This window comes from Anomaloglossus baeobatrachus, unplaced genomic scaffold (assembly GCF_048569485.1).
Source record: "Anomaloglossus baeobatrachus isolate aAnoBae1 unplaced genomic scaffold, aAnoBae1.hap1 Scaffold_65, whole genome shotgun sequence".
Lineage (NCBI taxonomy): Eukaryota > Metazoa > Chordata > Amphibia > Anura > Aromobatidae > Anomaloglossus > Anomaloglossus baeobatrachus.
The window spans coordinates 301714-318179 of NW_027445019.1; the positions used below are offsets into that span (position 1 = coordinate 301714).

The 16466-nt window shown below is 60.9% G+C and overlaps 1 long non-coding RNA gene across 1 annotated transcript; it reads right to left on the reverse strand.

Annotated features, from left to right (window-relative positions):
- Positions 1-3502: 3502 nt before the first annotated feature.
- LOC142286282 (uncharacterized) lies at positions 3503-4084 on the reverse strand. Its single transcript, XR_012747486.1, has 4 exons — positions 3986-4084; positions 3839-3916; positions 3680-3757; positions 3503-3589 (listed from the first exon to the last, which is right to left on the reverse strand). It is a non-coding gene; the product is annotated as an uncharacterized LOC142286282 (long non-coding RNA).
- Positions 4085-16466: the final 12382 nt, after the last annotated feature.

Here is a 16466-nt window from a genome sequence, read left to right on the forward strand (position 1 = left end):
GGGTTGCTTCTGGAAAGGGGATCACGGTGTCGTGACCCGGTCCGTGCTCCCTGGTTCCACAATAAAAGGGGGGGGTTATGTTCGTGACGCCACCCGTGGAATGTGATCAGAGATGACCACCGCTGCTGCAGAACCTCCGGGGTGATGGAAGGCAGCTTGAGATGGGACGGCTCCCCACGGGTAGAGCCTTTTCCCCGGGGCAGTGTGATAGTCTATGGGGGGAGTGCAGGACACGAGCACAATAAACAGGCAGACTCACGGTTTTGCAGTTTCTTTGTCCTTTACTGATGATGGTATTCAGCAGAGTACTGTCCACGGAGTCTGTGAGGGGTTCAGGGTTTCTCCCACCCAGCCGGGCCGTTTTGGCTTCCTTGCCTGCACTGTGTGTCTGTGGCCCTGCCGCTGTGTGAACTATGCAGCCGGCCCTGTGCTCCTCGGTACCGACATGACAGGCAACTCGAGTCCTTACTAGTATGTTCCTGAACTCTCCTATGTTGCTTGTGTCTGTGGTACAGGTGAAAGATCTGGAATCTTCACTTCTCTGGTGGTAACTGTGCAGTATGTAACCTGCAGTCTCGGATCCAGCATCCGTTCTGTGTGCTCCACTGGGATGAACTCAGCAATGCTCTGTCTCCCAGGAATGTTCCTCTGTGTAATCTGTCTCCTTTCCTCAGACCCTCAGCTAGGCCTGGAATTGGTCAGTGGATCCTGAGGTGAGCTAAAGCCAGCTTCCAACCTGCAGAGATCCTGTCTCCTCAGTGCTCTGCACTGAACTTCCAAACTGAAACTACCCCTGACCATTTCCTCCCCCCAGCAGCATGTACAGGGAAGCAGCTTGGTCTCCCCCTTCTGGCCAGGAGGTCTTGGTGTTGTGTGTGGGGAGTTAACCCTTTGTGTTGTTACTGTGGCAACCCTGGGGTGCCACACCTCCATGATGATTTCATCCCCCAGCCCACCAGGGACAGATGGCTTGCAATTGCTGAACAATACTATAACATTTGTCAGTTTCCAAATTGCCTTGGCTCAGTGGACGGCAAACATATAAGAATTGTGAAACCAGCTGCTTCGGGGTCAGAATACTACAATTATAAAAAGTATTTCTCAATTGTCCTAATGGCAATAACGGATGCGGACTACAAATTCATCTCAGTGGACATTGGCGCATATGGGAGATCCAATGACTCTCAGGTCTTTAAAATGTCCCCAATGGGGCGGCGAATCTATGGGAATACTTTTGATTTCCCTCCTGCAAGACCTCTTCCTGGCACATGTGAGCCCCCAATGCCCTTTGTTTTTGTGGCCGACGAAGCCTTTCAACTCTCCCAACATCTATTGAAGCCATATGCAAGCCGTGGATTGACGCAAACCCAAAAAATATACAATTACAGATTATCCAGAGCCAGAAGAATGGTGGAATGCTCCTTTGGGATACTAACCAGCAAATGGCGAGTCTTGTTAACAGCCATTAATTTAAACATTGAAACTGTGGATGAAATTGTGAAAGCATGTGTGGTACTGCACAATTTTGTTTTAACAAAGGAACCTTTGTCCTTGGATGACCAGAGTTTGGAATCCACCGCTTTGTCTGACTACACCAGTCCTGGATTTAGGAGTAGTGTTGCCTGTTCCACAATCCGTGACAAATATGCTGACTATTTTGTGTCCCCAGAAGGTAGAGTAGATTGGCAAGATCAAATGGTGTAAGATCTTTGTTTAGTTTTATAACAAATAAAAATAGTTAAAAATAAATTAAAAAATATCTTGTTAACCTTGTTAATTTTAAGCTTTCATTCGCTTTAAAAATTTGTAATTTTTTCACCGTCAAATTACAACATGTTATGTTTTTGTATTACCTTATTATTAACTTAACTTGCAAAATAATATTCACCCCCAAAAAAAACAAGAACAAATAAATACTTTTCAACAAAAAACTTTTATTTTTATTACAAACATAAATTATAAATTGGTATATCTTGGGCTTGGGGTGGAGATAGTACTGGAGGGGCTGACAGGTGGGAACACACGCACAGTTGGAGTATTGAGGGTGGAAAGTGGTGTTGGTGGTGGTGGTGGGGAAGTAACAGAAGGTGAAGGTGTGCTTGAGAAACCAAGAGGGAAACCAGGAGATGGGATGGGATTTGGTAAGGATTGAGGGGTGGAGTGGAGGGATTGGGAGACAGAAGAGGTGGCGGGTGAATTAGTGGCTTGAGTTGGGGTCATGACGGGTGTGGAAGGCGAGATGTGGTAGTGGGTAGGAAGTGTAGGGGCAGATGTGGTTGGGAGCTGGTACTGGGCCGCAGGCTGGTACTGGGCAGCAGGCTGGTACTGGGCAGCAGGCTGGTACTGGGCAGCAGGCTGGTACTGGGCAGCAGGCTGGTACTGGGCAGCAGGGGGAGTAGGGACAATGGCTGGAGGGGGGGCAGGTGCTGGAGGAGGGGTGGGTGGAGGTGGTTGGGAGGAAACCTGCGCCAGAGCCTGCCGTGTGGCTTGCATTACATGCATCTGATGGTCAAGAGATAGCTTTTCCATGCGCTCTAGTACGGCTTGAAAAAAACAATGATTGGGTGATTTACTTGCATCTAAATGCAGCCTGTCCAGACGCGTGCACAATTCGTGTGTATTTTTTTCCATATTGGCATTTATGAAGCTAAAAGATGCACGATTTTGTTCTGATAATAATTGAATGGCGTTCTGGAAGGCTGCATTTAGATGCAAGAACTCGGGCGCATAGCTCTTTTCCTGACCCCTATGACGCTGACGCCCAGAACCCAAAGGTGTTCTACTGAGGGCAGCAGTGTCAGAGGGGTGGGGTAGGGGAAAAGCTATCTCATCACCAGCAGCTTCAGGTAATGAAGTCTCACCGGAAGCTCCAGCGCAGGTGGATGGGACAGATGTAGATGGAAGGGAAGGTTCAGATGGGTGGGGTCTGTGCGTGTGTTCACCAGTGGCGGACTGTTCAGGGATCGCTCCTGTCGGGTTCGATGCAGGCTCCTGAGTGCTGCAGACGGTGCTGGTAAAAAGAGGAAAAACAAAATAATAATTAATTTAATTGCTATACATTGGCACTGACTAAAAAAAAAGGCAAAAAAAATCAGACATAAAATATTATACTTTGTACATATTTTGGGGAATATTTACCTTCTGCACACCATAGTTGTCCGGAGGAACGACAACGCTCTAAAGTAACGGTACTTCGATCTGCGTCCTCCGGATCCACTCGGGGCCTGCATCTCTTGATTTAACTCCTTTTTGAAGCGATCCCTGATAGACCGCCACCGCTTTTGTAGTTTGTCACCTGAAAGTGGAAAACACAAAGTGGTTAGTATACAACACATTACATCCTGCAGCATAACCTACTGAACTGTGAATACTTACGCTGTTTCTTCTGGCCACGAGAATTGAGCTCCCCCCAACCTTCTACCGCTGCGTGGCATACCTCGTCCCAGAGTCGACGGGTTACGATCGAATCAGCGTGGCGGCGGTCACCCATGTTCCACAGCGGCTCCCTCTCTCTAACTTCATCGATGAGGAGGTCGATGTTGATAAATCCGGCCTCCTCACCGTCAGAATCGGGAGCACGCTGTGATGCCTGTTCAAAGAAAGAAAAAAGAAATTAAAAAAAAAAATAGACAAAAAATCACACTGACATGAAAAAAAAAAACAAAAAAAAAAAACTTACAGTATGACCACCGCCACCTCGACGACGACCCTGGGACGGTCTTGGGGGAGCTCTATCGTGAGCCCTAGAAGTTGAAGCCTTTAGTGAATAAAAAAAACAAAACATTATTTACTTATGTGTTTGGTGTGCTGTGGTAAACAATTCCTGTATGAAACTTACACTCTGACCGCCCGCTCCGTGTATTTCTCCACCCCTTCCGTCCTCTTCTGGCAGCATCTCCTGTGATGTTTCGGCCACCTGTGTAAATGTCGTTTATTTAAAAAATTTTTTTGTTTTTTTTAAAAAAAAAAAAAAAAAAAAAAAAACCTCAGTTTGTGAACCGAAGGGCGGGCTACCAGAAGACGACATATTTTATTACAGGCCACGCACACCAACTTGATGGGCCAAACTTTTCCGTCAACACTGCACCTGCAAAAAAAGAAAAAAAAATGTCTAAGTACATGTACGCAGCTCACAGCAGTGATCTGTGGACAGTACTGTGGACATTACCTCTGGAACACTGTCCTCCAAATTCGCACTGACTGCAAACGGACACAGGAACTGGCTGTCCTCAAATTTTCCGTCAACACTGCACCTGCAAAAAAAGAAAAAAAAATGTCTAAGTACATGTACGCAGCTCACAGCAGTGATCTGTGGACAGTACTGTGGACATACCTCTTCCCTGGAGCACTGGACTGGAGGACAGCAGAAGTTGAAGTCAGGATCCGGCAGGAAGTGTGTAGAATGTGCTGGATCCTTTTATAAGTTTTGTGATGATGAAAAAAAAAATTTGCGCATGCTCTGTTTACCAAACCGGATGCGGTCACCGCATCCGGTTTAAACCGCATTGCGCCGGATCCGGCATGCATAGACACCCATTGTATACAATGCCGCATTGCGCCGGATCCGGCATGCATAGACACCCATTGTATACAATGCCGTATTGCGCCGGATCCGGCAGAATGCGGTTATTTTAAGGGGACAAAAAACGTTACATGATACGTTCTATCCGGCCGCCGCATTCAATTATTTTGCCGCATCCGGAAAAAAACGGATGCAACGCAAAGCCATCCGGTACAATCCGGCAACAATGCAAGTCTATGGGGAAAAAACGGATGCGGGTACCGGATCCGTTTTACCCGTTTTTTTCCGGATTGAACCTGATGGCAAAAAACTGATGTGTGAAAGTAGCCTTAGTTATAGCTCTGGGGTCTCAGCCTGGATGTTGGGGGCACAGAGCAGTGTCTCCTGTCTGTGTTGGGGGCTGCAGCTCGTGTATATCTCAGGCTTTAATAAGGTAAGTGGCTTATGGGGGGGTTACACGGAGCAGGGGGTGATGCTGTGGAGGTTTCATAAGGAATGAGGGGGTTACTCTAGGCAGGAGGCGACGCTGCATGTTTGGGGGGCTTGCAGGAGGCAATGTGGAACGTTTTGGGCGGCTCACACTTGCCAGGGAGCGACTTTGCATGTTTGGGGTGGACTCGCACTGGAAAGGGGGTGAAGCTGCACGTTTGGGGGGTTCACACTGGGCTGGGGGCGACGCTGCACGTTTGTGGGGGGCTCGCACTGGGCAGTGAGCGACTCTGCACGTTCGGGGGGGGGGGCTGGCACTGGGCAGTGTGCGACGCTGCACGTTTAGGGGGGCTGGCAGGGGGCGATGCTGCACGTTTGGGGGGGGCTGGCAGGGGGCGATGCTGCACGTTTAAGGGTCTGGCAGGGGGCGATGCTGCACGTTTGGGGGGGGCTGGCAGGGGGTGACGCACGTTTGGGGGGGCTGGCGGGGGTGACTCTGCACGTTTGGGGGGGGGCTGGCACTGGGCAGTGTGCGACTGCACGTTTGGGGGAGCTGGCACTGGGCAGTGTGCGACGCTGCACGTTTGGGGAGGCTGGCAGGGGTCGACGCTGCACGTTTGGGGGGGCTCGCACTGGCTGGGGGGCGACGCTGCACGTTTGGGGGTGGCTCGCACTGGCCGGGGGGATGGCACTGGCCGGGTTGGTGACGCTGCACGTTTGGGGGGGCTCGCACTGGCCGGGGGGCGACGCTGCACGTTTGGGGGGGCTCGCACTTGCCGGGGGGCGACGCTGCACGTTTGGGGGTGGCTCGCACTGGCCGGGGGGATGGCACTGGCCGGGTTGGTGACGCTGCACGTTTGGGGGTGGCTCGCACTGGCCGGGGGGATGGCACTGGCCGGGTTGGTGACGCTGCACGTTTGGGGGTGGGCTCGCACTGGCCGGGGGGATGGCACTGGCCGGGGGGGCGACGCTGCACGTTTGGGGGGGCTCGCACTGGCCGGGGGGGCGACGCTGCACATTTGGGGGGGCTCGCACTGGCCGGGGGGGCGACGCTGCACATTTGGGGGGGCTCGCACTGGCCGGGGGGATGGCAGTGGCCGGGTTGGTGACGCTGCACGTTTGGGGGGGGCTCGCACTGGCCGGGGGGCGACGCTGCACGTTTGGAGGGGCTCGCACTGGCCGGGGGGCGACGCTGCACGTTTGGGGGTGGCTCGCACTGGCCGGGGGGATGGCACTGGCCGGGTTGGTGACGCTGCACGTTTGGGGGTGGCTCGCACTGGCCGGTGGGATGGCACTGGCCGGGTTGGTGACGCTGCACGTTTGGGGGTGGCTCGCACTGGCCGGGGGGGGCGACGCTGCACGTTTGGGGGTGGCTCGCACTGGCCGGGGGGGCGACGCTGCACGTTTGGGGGGGCTCGCACTGGCCGGGGGGTGACGCTGCACGTTTGGGGGGGCTCGCACTGACCGGGGGGATGGTACTGGCCGGGTTGGTGACGCTGCACATTTGGGGGGGCTCGCACTGGCCGGGGGGCGACGCTGCACGTTTGGGGGTGGCTCGCACTGGCCGGGGGGATGGCACTGGCCGGGTTGGTGACGCTGCACGTTTGGGGGTGACTCGCACTGGCCGGGGGGATGGCACTGGCCGGGTTGGTGACGCTGCACGTTTGGGGGTGGCTCGCACTGGCCGGGGGGATGGCACTGGCCGGGTTGGTGACGCTGCACGTTTGGGGGTGGCTCGCACTGGCCGGGGGGATGGCACTGGCCGGGTTGGTGACGCTGCACGTTTGGGGGGGCTCGCACTGGCCGGGTTGGTGACGCTGCACGTTTGGGGGGGCTCGCACTGGCCGGGGGGCGACGCTGCACGTTTGGAGGTGGCTCGCACTGGCCGGGGGGGATGGCACTGGCCGGGTTGGTGACGCTGCACGTTTGGGGGTGGCTCGCACTGGCCGGGGGGGCGACGCTGCACGTTTGGGGGGGCTCGCACTGGCCGGGGGGTGACGCTGCACGTTTGGGGGGGCTCGCACTGACCGGGGGGATGGTACTGGCCGGGTTGGTGACGCTGCACGTTTGGGGGGGCTCGCACTGGCCGGGGGGCGACGCTGCACGTTTGGGGGTGGCTCGCACTGGCCGGGGGGATGGCACTGGCCGGGTTGGTGACGCTGCACGTTTGGGGGTGGCTCGCACTGGCCGGGGGGATGGCACTGGCCGGGTTGGTGACGCTGCACGTTTGGGGGGGCTCGCACTGGCCGGGTTGGTGACGCTGCACGTTTGGGGGGCTCGCACTGGCCGGGGTGCGACGCTGCACTGGCCGGGGTGCGACGCTGCACTGGCCGGGGTGCGACGCTGCACTGGCCGGGGTGCGACGCTGCACTGGCCGGGGTGCGACGCTGCACGTTTGGGGGGGCGACGCTGCACGTTTGGGGGGGCTCGCACTGGCCGGGGGGATGACGCTGTACATTTGGGGAGGCTCGCACTGGCCGGGGGGATGATGCTGTACGTTTGGGGGGGCTCGCACTGGCCGGGGAGATGACGCTGTACGTTTGGGGGGCTTGCAGGGGGCGACACATGTTTGGGGGGCTCGCACTGGCCAGGGGGGTTATGCTGCATGTTTGGGGGGCTCGCACTGGCCAGGGGGTTACGCTGCATGTTTGGGGGGGCTCGCACTGGCCAGGGGGTTACGCTGCATGTTTGGGGGGCTCGCACTGGCCAGGGGGTTACGCTGCACGTTTGGGGGGCTCGCACTGGCCAGGGGGTTACGCTGCATGTTCGGGGGCTCGCACTGGCCAAGGGGTTACGCTGCACGTTTGGGGGGCTCGCACTGGCCAGGGGGTTACGCTGCACGTTTGGGGGGGCTCGCACTGGCCGGGGTGCGACGCAGCATGTTTGGGGGGAATGTAGGGGGCGACGCATGTTTTAGGGGCTCGCAGTGGCTAGGGGGTGACCTACATGTTTGGGGGGCTCGCAGTGGCCAGGGGTGACGCTGCATGTTTGGGGGCTCGCAGTTGCCAGGGGGTGACACTGCATGTCTGTGGGGGGGGGCGGCTCGCGGAGGGCGACCCTTCACGTCTGTGGGGGGGGGCGGCTCGCGCAGGGCGACCCTGCACGTCTGTGGTGGAAGGGGGCTCGCGGAGGGCGACCCTGCACGTCTGTGGTGGGAGGGGGCTCGCGGAGGGCGACCCTGCACGTCTGTGGTGGGAGGGGGCTCGCGGAGGGCGACCCTGCACGTCTGTGGTGGGAGGGGGCTCGCGGAGGGCGACCCTGCACGTCTGTGGTGGGAGGGGGCTCGCGGAGGGCGACCCTGCACGTCTGTGGTGGGGGGGGCTCGCGGAGGGCGACCCTGCACGTCTGTGGTGGGGGGGGCTCGCGGAGGGCGACGCTGCACGTCTGTGGTGGGGGGGGCTCGCGGAGGGCGACGCTGCACGTCTGTGGGGGGGCTCGCGGAGGGCGACCCTGCACGTCTGTGGTGGGGGGTGGCTCGCGGAGGGCGACGCTGCACGTCTGTGGGGGGTGGCTCGCGGAGGGCGACGCTGCACGTCTGTGGGGGGGGGCTCTCTCGGGGCAGTGGTGCGTGTTGTGGGGGCTCTCGCGGGGCAGTGGTGCGTGTTGTGGGGGCTCTCGCGGGGCAGCGGGGGGTGCTGTGAGAGCCCCCCGCTGCCCAGCGAGAGCCCCCCGCTGCCCAGCGAGAGCCCCCCGCTGCCCAGCGAGAGCCCCCCGCTGCCCAGCGAGAGCCCCCCGCACTGGCCGGGGGGATGACGCTGCACGTTTGGGGGGCTTGCAGGGGGCGACACATGTTTGGGGGGGGCTCGCACTGGCCAAGGGGTGAGGCTGCATGTTTGGGGGGGGCTCGCACTGGCCAAGGGGTGAGGCTGCATGTTTGGGGGGGGCTCGCACTGGCCAAGGGGTGAGGCTGCATGTTTGGGGGGGGCTCGCACTGGCCAAGGGGTGAGGCTGCATGTTTGGGGGGGGCTCGCACTGGCCAAGGGGTGAGGCTGCATGTTTGGGGGGGGCTCGCACTGGCCAAGGGGTGAGGCTGCATGTTTGGGGGGGGCTCGCACTGGCCAAGGGGTGAGGCTGCATGTTTGGGGGGGGCTCGCACTGGCCAAGGGGTGAGGCTGCATGTTTGGGGGGGGCTCGCACTGGCCAAGGGGTGAGGCTGCACTTTGGGGGGGGCTCGCACTGGCCAGGGGGCGACGCTGCACTGGCCGGGGAACGACGCTGCACGTTTCGGGGGGCTTGCAGGGGGCGACGCATGTTTGGGGGGCTCGCACTGGCCGGGGGGATGACGCTGCATGTTTGGGGGGCTTGCAGGGGCGACGCATGTTTGGGGGGCTCGCACTGGCCGGGGGGGGGCGAGGCTGCATGTTTGGGGGGAATGTAGGGGGCGACGCATGTTTTAGGGGCTCGCAGTGGCCAGGGGTGACGCTGCATGTTTGGGGACTCGCAGTTGCCAGGGGGTGACGCTGCACGTTTGTGGGAGGGGGCTCGCGGAGGGCGACCCTGCACGTCTGTGGGGGGGGGGGGGCAGCGGTGCGTGTTGGGGGGGGCTCTCGCGGGGCAGCGGGGGGTGCTGTGAGAGAGCCCCCCGCACTGGCCGGGGGAATGACGCTGCACGTTTGGGGGGCTTGCAGGGGGCGACGCATGTTTGGGGGGCTCGCACTGGCCAAGGGGTGAGGCTGCATGTTTGGGGGGCATGTAGGGGGCGACATTGCATGTTTGGGGGGGCTCTCACTGGTCAGGGGGCGACGCTGCACGTTTGGGGGGGCTCGCACTGGCCGGGGAGCGACGCTGCACGTTTGGGGGGGGCTCGCACTGGCCGGGGAGCGACGCTGCACGTTTGGGGGGGCTCGCACTGGCCAGGGGGCGACGCTGCACGTTTGGGGGGGCTCGCACTGGCCGGGGAGCGACGCTGCACGTTTGGGGGGGCTCGCACTGGCCGGGGAGCGACGCTGCACGTTTTGGGGGGCTCGCACTGGCCGGGGAGCGACGCTGCACGTTTGGGGGGGCTCGCACTGGCCAGGGGGCGACGCTGCACGTTTGGGGGGGCTCGCACTGGCCGGGGAGCGACGCTGCACGTTTGGGGGGGCTCGCACTGGCCGGGGGAGCGACACTGCACGTTTGGGGGGGGCTCGCACTGGCCGGGGAGCGACGCTGCACGTTTGGGGGGGCTCGCACTGGCCGGGGAGCGACGCTGCACGTTTGGGGGGGCTCGCACTGGCCGGGGGAGCGACGCCGCACGTTTGGGGGGGCTCGCACTGGCCGGGGAGCGACGCCGCACGTTTGGGGGGGCTCGCACTGGCCGGGGAGCGACGCCGCACGTTTGGGGGGGCTCGCACTGGCCGGGGAGCGACGCCGCACGTTTGGGGGGGCTCGCACTGGCCGGGGAGCGACGCCGCACGTTTGGGGGGGCCCCGCACTGGCCGGGGAGCGACGCCGCACGTTTGGGGGGGCCCGCACTGGCCGGGGGGATGACGCCGCACGTTTGGGGGGGCTTGCACTGGCCGGGGAGCGACGCTGCACGTTTGGGGGGGCTCGCACTGGCCGGGGGGATGACGCTGCACGTTTGGGGGGGCTCGCACTGGCCGGGGGGGTGAGGCTGCATGTTTGGGGGGAATGTAGGGGGCGACGCATGTTTGGGGGGCTCGCACTGGCCAAGGGTGAGGCTGCATGTTTGGGGGGCATGTAGGGGGCGTCATTGCACGTTTGGGGGGGGCTCGCACTGGCCAGGGGGGCGTCATTGCACGTTTGGGGGGGCTCGCACTGGCCAGGGGGCGACATTGCACGTTTGGGGGGGGCTCGCACTGGACAGGGGGGCGACGCTGCACGTTTGGGGGGGCTCGCACTGGCCGGGGAGCGACGCTGCACGTTTGGGGGGGGCTCGCACTGGCCGGGGAGCGACGCTGCACGTTTGGGGGGGGGCTCGCACTGGCCGGGGAGCGACGCTGCACGTTTGGGGGGGGCTCGCACTGGCCGGGGAGCGACGCTGCACGTTTGGGGGGGGCTCGCACTGGCCGGGGAGCGACGCTGCACGTCTGTGGGGGGGCTCGCGGAGGGCGACGCTGCACGTCTGTGGGGGGGCTCGCGGAGGGCGACGCTGCACGTCTGTGGGGGGCTCGCGGAGGGCGACGCTGCACGTCTGTGGGGGGCTCGCGGAGGGCGACGCTGCACGTCTGTGGGGGGCTCGCGGAGGGCGACGCTGCACGTCTGTGGGGGCTCTCTCGGGGCAGTGGTGCGTGTTGTGGGGGCTCTCGCGGGGCAGTGGTGCGCGTTGTGGGGGCTCTCGCGGGGCAGTGGTGCGCGTTGTGGGGGCTCTCGCGGGGCAGCGGGGGGTGCTGTGAGAGCCCCCCGCTGCCCAGCGCGTTGTGTGTGGGGGCCCTGTGTGTGTGTGTGTGGGGGGGGCCCTGTGTGTGTGTGTGTGTGTGTGTGTGTGTGTGTGTGGGCCCTGTGTGTGTGTGTGGGCCCTGTGTGTGTGTGTGGGCCGTGTGTGTGTGTGTGTGGGGGCCGTGTGTGTGTGTGTGGGGGCCGTGTGTGTGTGTGTGGGGGCCCTGTGTGTGTGTGTGGGGGCCCTGTGTGTGTGTGTGTGGGGGCCCTGTGTGTGTGTGTGGGGGCCCTGTGTGTGTGTGTGGGGGCCCTGTGTGTGTGTGTGGGGGCCCTGTGTGTGTGTGTGTGTGGGGGCCCTGTGTGTGTGTGTGTGTGGGGGCCCTGTGTGTGTGTGTGTGTGTGTGGGGGCCCTGTGTGTGTGTGTGTGTGTGGGGGCCCTGTGTGTGTGTGTGTGTGTGGGGGGGCCCTGTGTGTGTGTGTGTGTGTGTGGGGGCCCTGTGTGTGTGTGTGTGGGGGCCCTGTGTGTGTGTGTGTGTGTGGGGGCCTGTGTGTGTGTGTGTGTGTGGGGGCCCTGTGTGTGTGTGTGTGTGTGTGTGTGGGGGCCCTGTGTGTGTGTGTGTGTGTGTGTGGGGGCCCTGTGTGTGTGTGTGTGTGTGGGGGCCCTGTGTGTGTGGTGTGTGGGGGCCCTGTGTGTGTGTGTGTGGTGTGTGTGGGGGCCCTGTGTGTGTGGGGGCCCTGTGTGTGTGTGGGGGCCCTGTGTGTGTGTGTGGGGGCCCTGTGTGTGTGTGTGGGGGCCCTGTGTGTGTGTGTGGGGGCCCTGTGTGTGTGTGTGGGGGCCCTGTGTGTGTGTGTGTGGGGGCCCTGTGTGTGTGTGTGTGTGGGGGGGCCCTGTGTGTGTGTGTGTGTGTGTGGGGGCCCTGTGTGTGTGTGTGGGGGCCCTGTGTGTGTGTGTGTGTGTGGGGGGCCCTGTGTGTGTGTGTGTGTGTGTGTGGGGGCCCTGTGTGTGTGGGGGCCCTGTGTGTGTGGGGGCCCTGTGTGTGTGTGTGGGGGCCCTGTGTGTGTGTGTGGGGGCCCTGTGTGTGTGTGTGGGGGCCCTGTGTGTGTGTGGGGGCCCTGTGTGTGTGTGGGGCCGTGTGTGTGTGTGGGGCCGTGTGTGTGTGTGTGGGGCCGTGTGTGTGGGGCCGTGTGTGTGTGTGTGTGGGGGCCCTGTGTGTGTGTGTGTGTGGGGGCCCTGTGTGTGTGTGTGTGTGGGGGCCCTGTGTGTGTGTGTGTGTGTGTGTGGGGGCCCTGTGTGTGTGTGTGTGTGTGGGGGCCCTGTGTGTGTGTGTGTGGGGGGGCCTGTGTGTGTGTGTGTGTGTGTGGGGGCCCTGTGTGTGTGTGTGTGTGTGGGGGCCCTGTGTGTGTGTGTGTGGGGGCCCTGTGTGTGTGTGTGTGTGGGGGCCCTGTGTGTGTGTGTGTGTGTGGGGGCCCTGTGTGTGTGTGTGTGTGGGGGGGGGGGCCCTGTGTGTGTGTGTGTGTGTGTGGGGGCCCTGTGTGTGTGTGTGTGTGTGTGGGGGCCCTGTGTGTGTGTGTGTGTGGGGGCCCTGTGTGTGTGTGTGTGTGTGTGTGTGGGGCCCTGTGTGTGTGTGTGTGTGTGTGGGGGCCCTGTGTGTGTGTGTGTGTGTGTGTGTGTGTGTGTGTGTGTGTGTGTGTGTGTGTGTGTGTGTGTGGGGGGCCCTGTGTGTGTGTGTGTGGGGGCCCTGTGTGTGTGTGTGTGGGGGCCCTGTGTGTGTGTGTGTGTGGGGGGCCCTGTGTGTGTGTGTGTGTGTGGGGGCCCTGTGTGTGTGTGTGTGTGGGGGGGCCCTGTGTGTGTGTGTGTGTGTGTGTGGCCCTGTGTGTGTGTGTGGGGGGCCCTGTGTGTGTGTGTGTGTGTGGGGCCGTGTGTGTGTGTGTGGGGCCGTGTGTGTGTGTGTGGGGCGTGTGTGTGTGTGTGTGGGGCCGTGTGTGTGTGTGTGTGTGTGGGGCCGTGTGTGTGTGTGTGTGGGGCCGTGTGTGTGTGTGTGTGGGGCCGTGTGTGTGTGTGTGGGGCCGTGTGTGTGTGTGGCCGTGTGTGTGTGGGGCCGTGTGTGTGTGTGTGTGGGGCCGTGTTGTGTGTGGGGCCGTGTGTGTGTGGGGCCGTGTGTGGGGCGTGTGTGTGGGGCCGTGTGTGTGGGGCCGTGTGTGGGGGGGCCGTGTGTGTGGGGCCGTGTGTGTGGGGCCGTGTGTGTGGGGCCGTGTGTGGGGCCGTGTGTGTGTGTGGGGCCGTGTGTGTGTTGGGTGGGGCTCGCAGGGAGAGAGGCTGCACGTTGGGAGGGGGGGGCTGCACGTTGGGTGGGGGGGGAGGATGCAGGGGGAGAGAGGCTGCACGTTGGGGGGGAGCTTGCAGGGGGGGGGGGAGAGGCTGCACGTTGGGGGGGGAGCTTGCAGGGGGAAAGAGGCTGCACGGTGGGGGGGGGGAGCTTGCAGGGGGAGAGAGGCTGCACGTTGGGGGGGGCAACTTGCAGGGGGAGGAAGGCTGCACGTTTTGGGGGGGAGCTTGCAGGGGGAGAGAGGCTGCACGTTGGGGGGGGGGGGGAGGATGCAGGGGGAGAGAGGCTGCACGTTGGGGGGGGGGAGGATGCAGGGGAGAGAGGCTGCACGTTGGGGGGGAGCTTGCAGGGGGGGAAGAGGCTGCACGTTGGGGGGGGGGGGGAGCTTGCAGGGGGGAAAGAGGCTGCACGTTGGGGGGGGGAGCTTGCAGGGGGGAAAGAGGCTGCACGTTGGGGGGGGGGAGCTTGCAGGGGGAAAGAGGCTGCACGTTGGGGGGGGTGGGAGCTTGCAGGGGGAGAGAGGCTGCACGTTGGGGGGGGCAACTTGCAGGGGGAGGAAGGCTGCACGTTGGGGGGAAAGAGGCTGCACATTGGGGGGGGGAGCTTGCAGGGGGAGAGAGGCTGCACGTTGGGGGGGAGAGAGGCTGCACGTTGGGGGGGGGGGAGCTTGCAGGGGAGAGAGGCTGCACATTGGGGGGGGAGCTTGCAGGGGAGGAAGGCTGCACGTTGGGGGGGGGGACTTGCAGGGGGAGGAAGGCTGCACGTTGGGGGGGAAAGAGGCTGCACGTTGGGGGGGGAGCTTGCAGGGGGAGGAAGGCTGCACGTTGGGGGGAGAGAGGCTGCACGTTGGGGGGGGGGGGGAGCTTGCAGGGGGAGAGAGGCTGCACGTTGGGGGGGCAACTTGCAGGGGGAGGAAGGCTGCACGTTGGGGGGGGAAGAGGCTGCACATTGGGGGGGGGAGCTTGCAGGGGGAGAGAGGCTGCACGTTGGGGGGGAGAGAGGCTGCACGTTGGGGGGGGGGGGAGCTTGCAGGGGGGGAGCTTGCAGGGGGAGGAGGCTGCACGTTGGGGGGGGGGACTTGCAGGGGGAGGAAGGCTGCACGTTGGGGGGGAAAGAGGCTGCACATTGGGGGGGGGGGAGCTTGCAGGGGGAGGAAGGCTGCACATTGGGGGGGAGAGAGGCTGCACGTTGGGGGGGGAGCTTGCAGGGGGAAAGAGGCTGCACGTTGGGGGGGGGAGCTTGCAGGGGGAGAGAGGCTGCACGTTGGGGGGGGGGGGGAGCTTGCAGGGGGAGGAAGGCTGCACGTTGGGGGGGAGAGAGGCTGCACGTTGGGGGGGGGGAAGCTTGCAGGGGGAGAGAGGCTGCACATTGGGGGGGGGGGAGCTTGCAGGGGGAGGAAGGCTGCACGTTGGGGGGGGGAGCTTGCAGGGGAAGGAAGGCTGCACGTTGGGGGTGGAGCTTGCAGGGGGAGAGAGGCTGCACGTGGGGGGCTCGTGCTGGGCAGGGGGCCGTGTTGCACTTTGTGGGAGGGGGCTCGCCTGTGTGCTATTAATCTTCTCCCTTTGTTTTTCTAATACAGTTTGTGACTACTGGCATTTGGGTGTAATTGCCCCCCGTCGTCCCACCTTAGAGACTGAGAGAACAGTGTGGTCTAATGCACATCACATCTCCTGTGTCCTCCAATGTATTCAACAAGAGGATTTTTATGGTAAATGGTGAAATACAATTTTTACACCTAAAACGCACGGGACTCTGATACAAAAGATTTTTTTTTCTTTCTTTCATTGTCGCCAATGTCCAACATGGCTTTATTCTACGTATTGTTTTTTAAAGTTGATTGTTACAGTATATTTGTATCCCCGACCTACTGTCTCCCCCTCCCTAATTACCCTGTAGACTGTAAGCCCCCGAGAGCAGGGTCTGCGCCCCTCTGTACCAGTCTGTCAGTGTTATATATTTGTATCCCCGACCTTCTGTCTCCTCCCCATTACCCTGTAGACTGTAGCCCCTGAGGGCAGGGTCCGCTCCCCTCTGTACCCGTCTGTGAGGATTGGTTTATTCACTGTAATTTATATCTGTATTTTGTGTGTGACCCGTTCCCATGTACAGCATGGAATCAATGTTCTCTATAAAAATAAAACTGTATAAATATATTTCTCCTTTTTTTTTTTTTTTTTAAATTGATATACTTGTTTTAATAAAACTGTTCTAGAAGTTTGGGCTGAATGTTCCTTTCTATAATGATAAAGCTCGGTGTGACATTAGTGAGCAGTCACTGCCGGTCGGGCTGCGGTCACAGTGTTGTAGGTAGTTTCCAAAACATCTGTCCTCACATGTAGACCCACAGTAAACTGATCAGATCTCGCTGACAATTTATTTTCTGTCTTTAGCAGCCCCCTGATCCTCTCTCACGCCCCCTATTTATTTGGCCCCAGTCCTGTTTCACCGTGTTTCCCTCCTTTGGTGGCAACATAACTCCATGAGGCTCACACCGCCTGATTCCGTATGGGGAGATAAGGTATGCACACCAGTGACTATGGAAGGGGAATATAGCAGAAACTGCTGTGTGAATACTGACATGAAAAATTCAATAGCTGTTTGTAAGAATGAAATGTGAAAAATGGAACCTGCATTACTGCCATGAATATATGAAAAAAGAGAAATTTAGCTACTGAATTGATCAATGCAGAAGAGCCCCAACACTACGCCAAAGTATTTCTCTACGTTGGGGTCCCTAGCTTGTGTGTGTCCTCTCATGCAGTTAAAAAACTTACCGTGTATGGGACGCTGAGACCCAGGCTATATATGCGTATAATGTGGATTGGCAATAGGTGTGTATGGGGAGGGTTCACAAACGAAAAACTACTAAC